Source organism: Sciurus vulgaris (assembly GCF_902686455.1).
Source record: "Sciurus vulgaris genome assembly, chromosome: 1".
Taxonomy (NCBI): domain Eukaryota; kingdom Metazoa; phylum Chordata; class Mammalia; order Rodentia; family Sciuridae; genus Sciurus; species Sciurus vulgaris.
This window is the reverse complement of record NC_136461.1, coordinates 77847567-77862590: the sequence shown is the minus strand read 5'-3', so window position 1 is coordinate 77862590 and position 15024 is coordinate 77847567. Positions and strand designations below refer to the sequence as shown.

The window sequence follows — 15024 nt, the reverse complement described above, 5'->3', positions numbered from 1 at the left end:
AATGCAAAGCTGACTTTCATTTCTTTAAATGTTTGAACATTTTATCCATCAATAATAAAGCACTACATGCTGCTGGGTGACAACATCTGGTAAATGAAAGAAGTTAGTCCAGTGTGGAAGTTAGTGAAGAGGGATTTGGAATGTGTGATTGCATCACCTCCTCTTGTCCCCTCCTCCCCCACTGGTATATTACTAAACTTAGTGTCAAATGAGAGGGGAAATGGTCTGTTGCCTACTCTGGATCATAAACTCCAAGTGACAATATTTGATGTGACATGTTAACCTTGAATGGGAATGAAAACAACAAGGCTTATTACAATTATGCTCACCATTAAGGACTTGCTGTTCTGTTTCCTTAGGGAGCAGAGTTGTTTGGAATTGAAGCTATGTACCTCCATCTTGCTTATAAAGGTTAAAAACATAATTAGCAGAGGGAATTTCAATAATTTGCAAAAGAAGTGGGTGATGGCTTCTAATGTAATGCTGCTGTGACTAATTTTACAGCTGGACGCTGCTCAAACAATGACTTCACTATTCCCTGCAAACACATTTTTGGTCAGTACATATTTTAAAAACAACACCATTAATGTACTTAATTAAAACATAAATACTACAGTGCTACCTCGGTAGGCATTCACTCAGCTGGAACTAACTGTATTTGCTTAATCTACAATTTTAAATGTATTAGCAAAAATAAATGTTGGTGAATGTAAGAGCCTGATTACATATCTTGGGTAAATTGGTGATAATGAGTCAAGAGACTTTGTGTTCATTCACATATATTAGAATAAGAATCATTATGAAATTAAAGCTAAGATTAATCCTGCTAATGACACCACAGAGCATCTGGGAATAAGATAACCCAGATGTCAGATTCACTGTGCTACTGTGCTGCTATTTGATAGAGTAACCCTTGAAGTGTTCTTCTAAGGCAGATAGCAGCTACCCCCCCCCAACCAGTCCCAGCACTTGAAATGCAAATGAGTGACAAGATAGTCTAATAATGAGAGCAGATTCTAGCAGTAAAGAAAATGAATAAATTAAAAAAAAAAAAAAAACCACTCTGCACCACTGATAAGAACAAGCAGCAGGCACCCTGATGTCCTCAATTAGGGTGGATGACATCTGCTGAGCATTTCTCTCTAATAAAGCCCTCACTCGGTATTCCAAAGCACACGATTCTAACACTGTTAACATTTTAATGTCCTGGGCGTGCGTGGTAACATTAATTACAAGATGATTTGGATGACTTCTGAATCTCTTTTATGTCTTAGGCAGAAGAGAACACAGCATTGCAGCTTTGATATCATAAATAAAATGGGGACGCCTGCCAAGCATGAAAGGTATCCTGAAGTCACTCGCATCTGTTAGGTTATCCTGAACCTCTGTAGCCAGGCAGAGAGAATCCTCTGGGCATTTACAGAGGGTCAGCAGCTATGCATTTTAGGGGGAAGCTATGTGGCTCTCAAGGAGCTTTTTCCCTTATGCTAAAGGTGAAAATTTTTGTTGCTGTTTTTAATTCCTAATGAGCTTAAAGTCCAATTAATATTTTTCTAAGCACAGTTTGCCTTCCTAATAGTTATTTTCATGAGCTTTGGCAAATGTCACCAGGGCTTTCTTGTTTGTTGGCTGGGAGACAAGGACAGTTTCTCCCCTTAGTCAACAGAACTGACACACAGTCTTGGCACTATGGGGGACTCTACATGGAGAGTGGGGTGGGGGTGACATAAGACAAAAGAAATTTGTTGGGTCTCCTAGCACATATCCGACAATCTATAACCATCATCCACAAAAAAAAAAAAAAAATGATATTATGAAACTGGGGCACAGAGAATTGTATAACATGCTGGTGAGTTATTAAGCCTCTAGTAAGACAAGGCAGGATTTGAACCCCTGTCTCACTGAGCTCAAAAATCCATGACCCCACTCTTCTTCTCTGTAACACCTGTGGCAGTCACGGGAGCTGCTCACAAGTGATCTGGGGCTCATCTTTTGGGGCATATGATAAGATTTTTGTTTCTTTGCCCTCCCTTAAGTGAGCCCAGTCATGTAAACTTGTTTGACCAATAAAATGCAAACTGAAGCTTTAAAAGAAACTGTGGTTCCCTGGTCCCCTATGTGGAATAATGGGTGTCATTCTCAGTCTGGACCTGAGGATGACTTTGAGCACAGCCCACAGTCCTAATAATGGATCTGGAGAGTGAGAAAGAAATAAACCTTTGTTATTTACACCTCCAAGATTCTGAGGAGGTTGGTTAGTGCCGCACAACCTGGCCCATCCTGACGAGTACAACGCTATATAATGCCAACAACCAAGTACAAACACGTAAAACCCCCAACTGGCCCCAGGTATGGATGAAGCATGGGAGAAATAAAAGCCAGGGAAGATGTGACTCAAAAGGTGGTCCAAGAACTCTTAGACTCAGAAAATTGCAACTTAATTAACCCTGGTGGGCACCACTGACATCATAACATGTGTGAATGGCTCCCCCTAGAGTCTTGCAGTGCCACTGCAGGATCATATGCAGTGGCCTTGTCATTTCTAGCCCTACCGGTCTGAAAATCTGGTTCCCTGCTTATTTTACAGATTAGGCTAGATTTGCAGAGTGTGCTGGTTATAGAATTCATAGCAGCAGTCAATGAGTATACACACAACTAGCCCACAAAAAGCTCAAAATATCAGGAACATTTCGTCAGCAAATTTATTAGGGTACTTGGCCATGCATCAGAATTACTTCCAGATATGACAGATCATTGTTGCTCTATCCATGTGAAATGATGTTCTATAGTCATTAAAAAGATGTCTTAAACAAACGTGAAAAGAACAAGACGAAATGCCCTTTTGGCTTTTCATAATTAACTGACTGGTACTGATTTGTAAAAGGAAACTTAAGAAGAAAAGAAAAAATGAGACATAGCAATGAGAAAATATACAGTAACCTTTAGAATCCATTCCCCTTTCTCTCTTGCATCTCTTTCCTAGCTCTGTTTGAACTCAGTGAAAAACTGTAATTCTCTAATGCCAACTCTCCCTATTCAAAGAAACATAGTTTGATAGAATCACAGCTGAGCTGCAGGATCAAAGTCCCCCGCACAATCAAAAGTCCCCCAGGATATCCCCCAAGTATGCAGAGCCAGTGATCTGGACAAGCACCTACAGAATGAAAACAGTTAACAAAACTTCCTTGGACAGGTCCAGAAGGGCTCTCAAGCAGACTGACTACACATAGCTATAGCGTCCCTACCTCTCTACCCCTGTGACATTTCCCAATGACTGGGATTGCCCAGGGAGCATTAGAGAGGATGCTCAGTGAGCAAATCAGCCCACTATTTGGCAACCCATTTCTGCCCACAGGAATGCTGATTCATACATAAGAGTGGGAACATCTAAGAAAGTTCAAACATTGATAAGGAGAGGGCAAACCCTCCAAAAGCAGGGGTGAAAAGAAGCTTAGTTGCTTCCAATTAAATCCATGATCACTTCCAACCCAGGAATTCCCCAGTGAGGACCAAATCACAAAGTTTATGCTCTGGAAAATGTGATAGCTGATGCAAACAATCTTGAGGTTTTATTCCACTGTAACTTTGCATGGTCATCCTCCAAGACACAACTCAAGAGTGTGCAAGAAGCCCTCTTGGACCCACTCACCCAGAGGTGGGCTGCCCTCTTTTACTCTGCTTCTCTCAAATTACTGAATTCACTCTAGTGTTGTGACTTCACACATCTGCCTCCTCTGCTGGACACACAGGCCCTGGGGATAGAGATGGTACTGGCCTCCCCAGCCCCTGGTAGGGTGGTAAGCACAAGGGAAGCTTTATATCCTTCCTTACTGAAAGTGACTTGAATATCGATAGTGGGAGGTAGAGCCCAGAGGCTGTGCCATCTTGGAAGATAAATATTACCCTGTGTTTTCCTTCCAGGTGCTTAAGAACTGGTTCAACTCTCTCTTCTGACAAACATATAATATTTTATCTCTCCCTTTCCTGAGGCTTTGGCATCACCTTTATACCTTCCCAGATTCTTTTTTAGTTTCTTAATAAGGTGTCCTTAGATAAGCCTCATCCAATTAGCATTATTTTGTGCCCAGCTGTGACAAGATAACTGAAAAATCAATGAAAACAAAGACTGAATGGCCTGAGTTCTCATGACTGAGTGGGCTCCTAGGTGTCTTTTACACAGAGTAATTTATGGAAACATCCGTTAAATACAGACATTTCCATCTGTTTCACCTTCACTCTTGAGGGAAAATGGAATAGAAAGATGTTCAGTCGGTTTTCCGTCTAATGTTTTTAACCTCTTCCTCTCAATATTTGGAACACTGAGTCCCACATCTTTGAAAAATATCTCAGGGGCAGGAGATGAAAACAACAACTAATATATTGTTTGTCAACCTGATGCTGGATTCTGTGCTCAGGATTTCAAAGGCTTAGTGAACTTAGTCTGTTGAGGAAGAAGACATAAAAGTTATTTAAGAAATAAGTGCTAAGTAGAGATACAATCACCACTGGGGCAGAAGGATGTGGGGGACCAATTGAGGGGTACTTGCACTTGGTTGTAAGGGAAGGTGGGAGAAGGAAGACCAGGAAGACAATGAACAAAAACCAAAGGCAAGAGAGTAAAGGGGTATTTTGAGAGCTCTGACAAAGGAACAGCGAGAGCAGAGATAAGGTGGGAAACAAACGTGAAAGGGTACAAGGGAGCCAGGTCCTATGGATACTGGGCAACAGGCTGAAAAGTTTGACTTTACTGACAATGGGGAGCCCATGATGTTTGGAAAAATGGGTGACATAATTCCACCCAGGTTCTGAAAGAATATTTTCAAAGATATTGAGGAGAGAGGGACTAATAGAGGGATCATTTGGAATGTTTTGCAGAAGGTCTAAATCAATAAATTTGTGAAGTTTTATTTATTTTTTCTAATCAGAAGGAGAACAAGTGAATTTTTAGGTAATAATTTCTCTCAAAATGAAAGTGCTATGTTGGATCAAATATAGTTGGAAAATTTGGAATTTGAAAGAGAATTTCAGCCCTTTAGCTTTAAAAATATTATAAACACTGGGCTTCTTTTTAAGAACATGCTCAGTGCTGACAGATGATGGGGCCCCACAGTCAAGCATGGGAGAGAGGAGAGAGGTAAAAAAAAAAAATTATATATATATAATAAAAAATTTATAATTTTATAAAAAATCATAAATTATGTTATATATAATATATATAATTATATATATAAAATCTGTATTATATATATGTGTGTGTGCCATCACTGAGGTTTGTACATAAAATGTATTTGAGAAAAGGAAGGATGAATAGGGAGACTCAGATAGTTTCACAAAGGCAAACTGAGATGGGAGATGGGTTGTGAAGTATAAATAGAAGTTCATCAGCCAAAGTGGAAAAGAAAACCATTCTTGATTAAAAAAAAAAAAAAAAAAAAAAAACTGTGGCAATGAAGGTCTAGTTCAGAAAGATAAGGACTATCTTCTCAGCATCATCCTGAGGTTTAAGAATAATTTCCACAACATCAATATTTCCTTTAATTAGCATTCACGAACCTGATATTCATGAATTTATCTTTCACCTGTTTAAGAAGTTATCTCTTATTTTCACTTCCTGGAATTGAAAATTCACTGTTTTACCTTCTCATTCAACTGAAATTTATTTTATTTCTATTTCATGGAATGGGCCAACTAGTCCTATTTTTTCAGGATGTGTTCATGAAAAAACATGAGTTTGTGTCAGTCCTACTCCTTTGAATTGTAGAATGCTAATCTTTTTGTCTATACTAATTTCCTCGCCCCAGCTTCAGGGTCATCCGGACCAATTTAGGCTTACTCCACCCACCCTAGCCATCTAGAAACTTATTTAATGAAATATGAACATCTCTCCACACCAAGCATAGCACCCACAACTCTGCTACTCCAGGTAAGTTTCTAGATATTGCTTGTTATAAGTCTAATGGTGTATCAGGATATTTTAATCTGTATGTTAGCTTGTGTTCCAGAAATGACATATCATGTAGAGAATTCAATCCAAGAGTTCTAGAGAAAAGTGGCCCCAAAGGACCATATTAAATGTGGCATCACAAACCTGAGCGGTTAATTATTTGACCTGCTCCCCTTGTGCCCAGTGTTATTTCCTGATATTTCTCTAACTCTTCTTGGCAAACAGCTGTGCAGTAACTCTTATTTAACCACAGTTCTTTACTGTCTCTCTTCTTTCCTTCTTTGGGTAAGAGAGTTCCTTTAATGAAAGTGAACGCCTCAGAGGGAACCTCAATCCTTCTGCCTCCCTCCACTGCTGCACTTAATGCTGTGTGTTTAACACCACCTTGGGGATTACACTTAAATCCTGGGAAATCTTTATGTAGCAACACACTGGCAACAGGAAACTCTCCCTCCCCTGAGATCTCAGGGACAGGAGAAGAGCCAGAGCGCTGGGCTGCCTGAGAGAGGTGGACATCAGGCTGAGGAACTAGCACAGAGTGATGTGGAGATGGCCCACACCCAAAGCCCCACGCCCAGCACCCAACTTACAGACCAGCACTGCTGCCCCTCCAACGACCAGATTTCTACTAAGAAATGAATAGACATGATCTCAGAGAGGTACAGGTGATCTTCTCAGCCATTTATTTTCATCCCTGCCTGCAGTCAAGATCTGATTGATACAATCCAGAGAAGGAATTTTGACAATTTTTTCAGATCCTTTCTGTACCTGAGATTCATCACCACCACCAGTCACTCAGTCCAGGATTTAATAAATTTTACTGGGGACTTCTTCATTGTCTCTAACCAGATTTTGTGTTGCTAAAGCAAAACCCTAGTCCAGTTTTGCTCTTCCCTCATGGCAAAGGCAAGCAGGTGAAGTTTAGATAGAGTTAAGGAAAGAATTTCACAGGCACTGTTTTCTTTGTATAAAATGTGTATGTCTTTAAGAAAGCATTAATCCCAGAAGCAACCCTGGAAAACATTGTTTAATGTTAATTACCACTTCGATCAAACCTCAAAGAATGAAAGTACATTCTTTATTCTACAAAAATTTGCTTGGCATTGACTCCGCACCCAAACAATTCTGGACCTGACGTTATCATCGTTGCATGCTAGATGACCAAGTTCTTGATAAGGTTTTTTTTAAAATACAGTATTAAATTTTATTACAAATGGATCACTGACTATTGGCAAGGATACTTCGGAGTACAAAACAAATATTTTAAAAAATAAAAATAGAAGTCTTGTTTTATAGTTACACTTTTAATAAAAAGTAGTGAACACTGGCTGCAGGGATTAATCATGCCAAATAAGGAGAATTTTTATAATGCAGTGAAACAAAAGATTTGTTTGCTATACTCTTCCGAGCTAGAAATCCAGCCGATGGTTTGTATGTACTCCGACTCTGCTTTTGTAAGAAAGTTCAAGGACATAAACAAGTGATAAACCAAATAAATATTTTTCCTTCAAAAATCCATTTCACATTTTACCACCTGAAATACCAGGCTTAATAAAAGGCAGTTTTGATCTGAAAGAACAAAAACAAAGCAATGCTGGAATATACGTGATGGATTCAGTCCACTTGAGTATGGTGGGGATGGCAAATATGATGTTCCACAGTAACATCATTTTATTGCCCCAGGTGCAGAGTGAAAGCAGTACTTCACACCACTTCATGACAGAGAGGTTACAATCTCCCAGACTTCCTGTTCCGTGTCAGAGTCTGAGGGGTCCTTCCAACTTCCCTTTTGAAGTTGGGTCTATATTGGTCTCCATTTCTTGCCAAATGCATGAAAGAACTCTTCATGTATGAGCAAATTACTTGGTTTACTTAGAAGTATAATAAAAAAGGAAAGTTGTCCTTAGGACAACTCAGAAATACATACAACTTAAGGAAAGTTGAAAAATCCATGAACATTACATTTTCACATTAAAGAAGCTGATATAAAGGAATTAAACGTTGCAAATTTTTTGCATTGGTTTTGGACAATTCAGTATTTTCTCTCACTTGGGAAAGCCATGAGCGTGGGAATGCCGCCAGCCTTACTGCATAACAACTGTGGCTAACCTAAGATATCATGTCCTATTTTGATACCACAACCTTGGTAGAATTTGATACAGAGCTAATCTAAGGCAAATTGATTGCATTAGCTTTTTATTATAAATGAGAATTTGAATTTTTAGACTAACTTGCTTATTTCTCATCACAGTGGTAATAGAGTCCACCCTACCCATAGATCAGTGATTTCCTCCCTGGTGCTGACCATAAAGCTGTGGCTGGTGCAGTAACTCTTATTTAACCACAGTTGGTTCTTTACTGTCTCTCTTCTTTCCTTCTTTGGTAAGAGAGCTTCCTTAATACAAGTGAGCATCTCAGAGGAAACCTCAATCCCTCTGCCTCCCTCTGCTGCTGTGCTTAATGCTATACATTTAACATCATTTGGGGAGTACAAGAGCATGTCCTCATTTCCACCATCCATTCTCCTAAAGTTTATAGAACATCAGCTCTATGTCAATATTGTGGTGGACATAAAGATAAATAATAAGCATTTGTCCTCAAGCCAAAGTTTAATATTAAACCCCAAGAAGATGAGGTGACTTCCAAGGTTATAAATGCACAGCCACAACGGGGGTGCTGAGCACTGATTCAGTATCCTCAAAAGGAACACCACCTTTCCATCTTCTTAATCCTGTGTGTCAGGTGACTTACACAGTGAGGGTTTCCAGTGCAGGCCTGTTAATCACTGTCACGCAGCTATTCTTAAACCCCAGAAAACCAAAGGCAGCAGAAAGATACAACAAGGAGGCTGGGTAGGTTTTGCTGACCTCAGGAATTTCAGTGGATGATGGTCCATCTCAGCATGGTCAGTGAGGTTTATTTTTCTCAAGCATGGTCATTCGCCACCCATCCCTCTCCAGGATTACCATTCCAGATCATGTGGTTTTTAAGACCAAAATCTACTCAAAACCAAATGTAGACACTCTGGAGAATAATAAGGTTATTATCTATCTGAGGCCATTAGTTGGTTCTGATCTTGACTTTTTTCAAAAGACTAATTTTAGGGTCAGAGCTGCCCCTCAGTGGCAGAGCATTTGCCTGGCATGCTCAAGACCTTGGGTTTGATCCCCAGTACAGAAAAAAAAAATCTGTTACCATGATAGCATAACATCAGTCCACTTTCCAATTCTTTGAAAACCATTGGAAACAGTGTTCTTTTATAATAGTTGCTTTTCGGATGGGAAAAAACAATATGGGACACTTAAACCAAGGAATGGAGACTTGCCCTGCTGCCACCAGCATCTCTGCCTGCTGGTATTTAGAGCAACAAAAGACAAGCAATTTTTTTTTAACTTAGATGTTGTCTCAGATAATTGGTCCTGGGTTGTCAGAAAGGGTATTCTAAACCTACAGCTATTACATTTTGTAGTACAGACCCAGCTCTTAACTGATTCATAAATAATAATCGCAGGCACCAAGCAGCTACATTCATTTACCTTGGTTCACATTTCATCACAGTTCACCTTGGAGGTTATGATACACCAGGACTCAGGATTGCTAAAGCTGAGCATGCCTCAGCTGTTTGAGGTTTTGGTTTTTGTTTCACAATAAAGTCAGGAATCTAGCTAAATCTATTTTACAATTTTTCCAGATTAGCATTATAATATGGAGTACAACTTTGGACCCTTGATCACACATTTGTTTTGACATTAAAACAGAATAAAAAAAAAAACTCTTTTCTGAGTTGAAATCTTGACCTACCTACAAATACTCTCTTGGCTGCTCATCTAAAGCAGAGCTAGTCCTTCTCTCCAGGCAGCCTTGCTTGTTCCACTTCCACAGGGAATCTCAACCTTAGCCCTTGCTTAATTGTCTGTTAAAAGAGACATAACTATTTACGTGGCACCATATACCAGCTGTGCTGCAGATACTTTTCAGGGAGGACATCTTAGCGAATCCTCAGCTGAAAGGAATGACATTTGGAAGCCTTTCCTGGAGGAAAGAGTTGATCCACCTCTCCAGGATCTCTAAATTCTACTACTGGGTTAAGCCGGGTCACAGAGAACTGGGTACTTGGGCAGCATTTGTTTCTTTTGACTGCAGCAAAATGTTTTTACTGTAATTGCATTTTGGCAAGAAGTAACTGGGGTCTATTTTCAGGGAGTGAATTTAGGCAGTATGGATGTCTTTGAAAACAAAGAATCGGGAAACATTTAGGTAATAAAATCTTTTGGCATTTGATTGAAGAGAGACTATGAAGAAAAAGAGAATAAAGACCAGATTTCTGATATTGATGATCTGATAAATGATGTCACATTTAAAGTTAATGGATGGGCACCATCTGGGGAGGTACAGAATTTGAGGTGCATGTAAAATATCCAAGTATTAATATCCATATGCATTTGAATAAATGGGTTAGAAGTCAGAAAAGAAATCAGTTCCAGAGTAGTGGGCTAAGAGAAAATCTGAGCAACATCAATGGTTCAAGAAGAGGATTCAAGGAGACTACTTACACAAGAAAATTGAATGATACATCAACCACATTAATATTTGTAAATAAGGAACCATTTACCCTGAATGGCATGAAATTGATAATGTAATCATTAGAACTGGACATAAGAGAGCTCAGCAATTTCATTAGCATTAGGAATAAATAAATGATTTAAGTCTGGCAGTATTAACATCAAATATATGTATTTTATTGACTTATACCTCAACAAGAATATTTCAAAGAAGAGGGAAAAAACTAGATTGTTTCATCAAAAGAAAACTGATTTCAAATTGGGCACCTACTATTCAAGGAAAAATATTTGCATGAATATACAACAAATTATTAATAGTAAGTATCTTTCAGGCCCATGGGTTAGAAGACACATCCTTTTTCTTGTAGATTTTTATAGTATTTGAGGTTTTTTGGATGATTAAGCATTTTTAAACAGAAAAAAAAATTGACTAAAAGAAAACAAACTGTATACCTACATACATTTCTAATAATTGTTTGCCCTTTCTCTGCTGCTTTCCTCAATCTTCAGCTCCAGTTTAAGGGCAGCTTTTTTCTCTTTACCTATCTGTGTCTGTTTGACCCGTAAATGAGAAGAATCTCGGGTTTAGGGGAAACACTGTGACACCCCCGCCCCCCAGTGTAAGAAACTAGAGCACAGCCTGTCCTTTGGCGGACTTCTGCTTCTCTACAGGGGATTACTCACCAGAAATGGGAAGCAGCCTCCTGCTGAATGCGCTCGCTGTCACCCACAAGCAGCCGGGGCCCTCAGTGCCCTCTAGCCAAGTAGAAATGGAGCTTTTTGTCGATTTCAGCAGCCTCCTCCTCTCCTGCTCAGTCTCTCCTGAGGCCATTCCTTCCTGCAGAGCTCTAAACTTGCAGTTCTGCAGAGACTGTACCTGGGACTGAAAGGTCAGCCACCTAGATCAAGAGGGCTTCTGCCCCTTGTCCTACAGGGCTGTTAGTTTCACATTTGCAGATAGAAACTTGCCCCCTGTTGCTCACACTGATGTACCTAATGGTTTCCTGGCATGCCAAGGTTCACAGCCATCTGCTCTACTGGCAACATGCCCACATTGAAGGTGGTGTGCCATGATCAAATGGGGGGGTGGGGGGCATGGATAGCAACCAAGGAGAGGTTTCAAGAGTAAGCCCAGCGAATGCTAGGATGCTTATTTGCAAGAAGACCTCCTGGTAGCTAACAAAGCCAAATGAGGAACACATGGCTGCATTACAAGGCAGCACATCTACGGGCAATTATTGGCACAGTATCTTTAAGCCCAGTTTTAATTCTGAATCCCCTCTTCTAATTGGTCACCAGATGTGGTGTTTTGAATGTAGAGAAGGTAAATCCTTGTTGACAGAACTTCTTCTGGGTGACCACGCATAGGAGAAGATAGCACCATTTATGGGGGAGCCCTCTCTGAAATGTGTAGGTAGCAGTTTATTAAGCTGTCACCAGGGCTGTCCAAGCCCCATAGCTGAGAAATGTGCCTTTCCATGGGCTTCCTAGGTGTGCTTGCATATATGTAATTACATGAGACATACTTATACCGAAAATTATGTGTTGCTTACCTGAAATTCTAATTTAGCTGATATCTTGTGTTTTTCTTTGCTAAATCTGGTAATGCTACTCTTAGATCAAGCTGAAAATAAGGCACAAGGAAGTAAATTGAAGAGATTTGGAATGAGTGTAGGACAGTCAACAGAATCAGAGGCTTGAAAAAATCACCCCTCATCTGAAAACACCCTCTTACCTGCACCTAAAGTGCCTTGGATTGTTGGAGGGCATTAATAGTTGATACTTGCTTTAAATGCCAGTAGTGTCTCTCAAGTTCTTCCTTCTATCATCCATTTACACACACACACCTCCAGCCAAACCGTTATCCATACTGGAAGCCGCAATTCCACATGCAGCTTACTCCCCACAGCTACCTAAAATGGTCTCCTTCCTCATTTGTACTCATTTATGTGAGACAAGGATGGCAAGGGAAAAGAGCAGTCATCTCGCTTTTAGAGGCAGTTCAACCTCTACTTACTAATTGCAAGTCCTTGGGCAAGTCTTTCCACCATATCTTAGATGGCAATTCCAAGTTTTTCTTTTCTCATCTTCAAAGCCTGAGTCATGATCCTGCTGCACAGAGTTATTGTAAGACTCAAAATGATAATATAGTAAAGTGAATTACCTGGCACATGGTAATTACTCAAAACTAATAAGTTATTGTTACTACTATTGTTGATGTCATCATTATTGTCATTCAAGGCCAGCTCACAAGCAAAGAGATGCAGGAGTTGACTGCCCAGTTTTGAATCTTAGGTCATTCTCTCTCTCGTGTAAGGTGTATAACCTTAGGCAAGTTATTCTGTATAACTATGCCTCAATGATCTCAGATATAAAATAGGCATGCATGCCCCATCTGGCAAATAGGAAGTGCCACATAAGGGTTAACAATTATTATTGTCTTCTATGAAGTGTCCCCAGCCTACTCCATACCAGGATGGTGCAATTGCTCTCTGACTTTCTGTAGCATATTACCAGCTCCATACACAGTACATCTTGTTTTCCCTACTCTGCCCAGAACCTTGTAGGAGCTCACTGAGCAATGATGAAGTTCATGAGGAGAAAGTAAGCAGTTTACCTCTATTTACCCCACCCACTGCACACCAGCACTGTGGCAGCTGCAACACATATGCTCTTTCATTTAGTGTCCTAGCAGCCTGAGAAATAACTTTGTTTTCTGCTTTACAGATAAGGAAACTCAAGCTTCAAGAGGTTCTGTTGCCCCCCCCCCCCCCCCCAGTTTATGCAGACTGTAAGATATTTCATGATTCATCTTTGGACAACATGATTCTGCAACCAGCACCCAAGGCTACCATGCTGTTGGTTGTGGACAACAACTTAAATCAGCTAAGCCTTGGCTTCTTCAGCTGGGAAGCAGAGATGACAACAGCACCTCTTAGAATTGCAGTGAGGATTAACCAGGGGGAGTGGTGTGCAGGGCCTTGCCCAATACCTGGTATGCATTCACTCCATACTTGGCCAGTGTTGGGTGTTAATAATAGTATTGATATCACAGACTCACTCCAAAGTCCACATTCTTTCCAGCTCTGCAATGCCAGCCAAGCATAAACCTGAAGAACACAAAGAAAACAAAAGCCTCTAACACCAGGACTGGCTCAATAGGAAGGAACATTTTAGGTTTTCCATGTGGTTTCCTAAAGGAGGCTTCACCCTTCAACTACAGCTTCGGTAGCACATTTCTGTCTAAAGAGTTTGTGAGCCCACACGCAAGGGCCCAGGTCTCTTGAGGTGAGGACGCCACAGGACCATGAGGAGTGAGAACCAATTCAGAATCCTGGCATCTTCTTCCCCCAGGTGTGGGCTCCAGCTCTCCAAGGAGTCTGGCCAAATCCTGAGCTGCCTTCTGTGGCGCCACGTGTCTCCCATGTGGACCAGAGCATTGCGTTTGACATAACAGTTACCTGTTTCTTTCCACAGAAAGGACCACGACAGCATGGGCTGTGACCCATTTTCCCTTCATGTGCTCTTCAGCCATTTACCGACTTTTTCCAACTTGAGTTGTTTAAATCCCTTACATAGGTTAATAATAGTTACTCATGGAGCTAAAGACCAAAATGAAGTGACATTATGCAAAAGCTAGGTTCATCGTAAGCACTCAATATTTTATTTATAAGTATGTTCATTGATACACTAATAAGTGATGGTTCTAAAAACTTTACCATCGAAAGTTCATTTGATACTCATAATAAGCCTATGGAGGTGGGCATCAATTTTAGCCCCATTTTACAGACAAGGAAACGGGGTTATAGAGAGGCTGAACAACTTTCCCAGGGTGACACAGCCAGTTAGTGACAGCTAAGATTTGAACCTAGGCAAATTTCATACTTTCAATTACTACTCCAAGTATAAGTCCTCCCCATGCCCATTACTGACTTTTCTCTTAGATCTTTTAGGAAAAAATTATGGTTCCAATAGTCTTTCCCCAAAGTGAAATGTTGCAAGTCCAAATCACTACTCCCATATGGTGATAACAAGGATAGTCATAGAGAAGAATGTTAAAGTCTTCAGTAAAGCCCTTGATGATGCAGCTCCTGCCTAATTCTTCACTGTTTAAAATTCCACAGAATCCCTTTGCTCCAAACAAATGCAACTACTTTTTTCTTTCTTTCTTTCTTTCTTTTTTTTTTTTTTTTTTTTTTTTACTGTGATTGCTCAATATTTCCAATTCTGCAATCCTGTCTCCTCTTCTATTGGCTCACACATGCTTCTCTGTGTCTGAAACTTCTTTCTCTGGCCTGCCTCATTTTCTATCTCTTCCTTCTAACTCCTATCAGTTCTTTCATGCATTCTTTTATCAGGAAGGTCTTCCCTGATCCTTAGAGATTAGATGACCATTTACCATGCTTCCCCATAGTATACAGGCAATTTTTGTCACACTGGGCCACAATAATCGGTCACTTTCTTTGTTACTGTACTTGAATATGAGCAGGGACTGTCTCCTACTCATTGCCCTATTTC

At 40.2% G+C, this 15024-nt stretch overlaps 1 long non-coding RNA gene across 1 annotated transcript in view; it reads right to left on the bottom strand.

Moving 5' to 3' along the window:
- The window catches only part of LOC306668280, a 109035-nt gene that overhangs the window by 41040 nt on the left and 52971 nt on the right, over nucleotides 1-15024 (bottom strand). The window contains exon 3 of the long non-coding RNA XR_013765812.1: nucleotides 11191-13616. This is a non-coding gene — a long non-coding RNA (uncharacterized lncRNA). The remainder of the gene's footprint in view (nucleotides 1-11190; nucleotides 13617-15024) is intronic.